Genomic DNA, 1,216 nt, shown 5'->3' with positions numbered 1-1,216 from the left:
AAAAAAAAAAAAAAAAAGAAAAAAAACTTATATTTTCTTTTCACTCAACACGTGTCACAGTTTACACGAGAAAAGATTTACGATTCTGTAAGAGTGAAATGTTTTCCATTATAAGAACAAAGCGATGTAATAATTCTTAGACCTTTCTTTCCATTGTACCAGTTGTTTAAAAAAATTTGCTACCGTTTATCGATTCGCCATATGGACTTGTACATATCGTATGGTGGAGGATAATTGTTATTCTTATTGGTGAAACGCATGTTACGAACGAATGGAAACGTTTCGACGCAAATTTGCCTCTTTTTTTTTGAACTTTGTGAACAAACGTTTCGAGTATGATATTTTCTCTTTTACGAACTTCATGGCAATTGGTTAAAATTATAGTTCTTTCTCGCGAAGGAATGAATATTTACTCATCACTCTTTCTATAAACATTCGAACAAATTACCATTTTACTTTATAAATTAAAGTGGAGAAATTTTAAAAAAAGACAACATGCTTTTATAACGCTATCTTTGAAAATTGTCTTAATACTTACTTCTATCTATATAACAATTCACATCGAAATAAATTAACGACAAAAATCATGATGAATCAATCCAGAATCATGATTATAAATTTTTATAAATATCGCAAAGACGTAACGTACAAAATCGATTTTCATTGACGGCGAGACGTTCCAAACGAGGCTCATGTCCGATTAATATTAATGCGGTCACACGTACGCGAATAGTACGTGTCCATTGACCGACAATGCGTCGCCAACCAACACGAGAAACGATGAAACACGGTTGCACAAAGTCTGCTCGATTCACACGCCCGCAAAGGGGGGCACACGTTAAAAGGGTCCCCGCGTAAATTGCCCCGGGACGCTAAACGTAAAAATTGGCCGTAGATAGAGATCGGCACAGGGGGAGGAAGGAAGGGAAAGAAGGAGAGGAAGGGATGGGGGAAGGATGGAGGAAGAGTTCCCAAAATTACTCATCCTTTCCCGAATCAAATTGCGTAACAATCTCGTAGCATCGTAGCGTAACGTAAAACGCTGTCAGTGTCGTGATGGCCTCTCCTCCCTCTCCTCTGCCCCTTTGTCATCCCCTCTGACCAACTTCGCGTCGCTATACGTTCATCGGTGTCCCCTTATTCCCCCACCACGATGCTGGGCCTCTTCCGTGCCCACTTCCCCTTTCCGCTCGCTCGAAAACCCGACTCTCCCCAC

The 1,216-nt window shown here is 40.0% G+C and overlaps 1 protein-coding gene across 2 annotated transcripts in view; it reads left to right on the top strand.

Annotated features, from left to right (window-relative positions):
* The window catches only part of LOC102678491 (mediator of RNA polymerase II transcription subunit 12), a 94,599-nt gene that overhangs the window by 59,604 nt on the left and 33,779 nt on the right, over positions 1-1,216 (top strand). The window lies entirely within an intron of this gene.

This window comes from Apis dorsata, unplaced genomic scaffold, assembly GCF_000469605.1.
Source record: "Apis dorsata unplaced genomic scaffold, Apis dorsata 1.3 scaffold_104, whole genome shotgun sequence".
Lineage (NCBI taxonomy): Eukaryota > Metazoa > Arthropoda > Insecta > Hymenoptera > Apidae > Apis > Apis dorsata.
The sequence above is the reverse complement of the archived record's forward strand: the minus strand, read 5'-3'. Positions and strand labels throughout refer to the sequence as shown.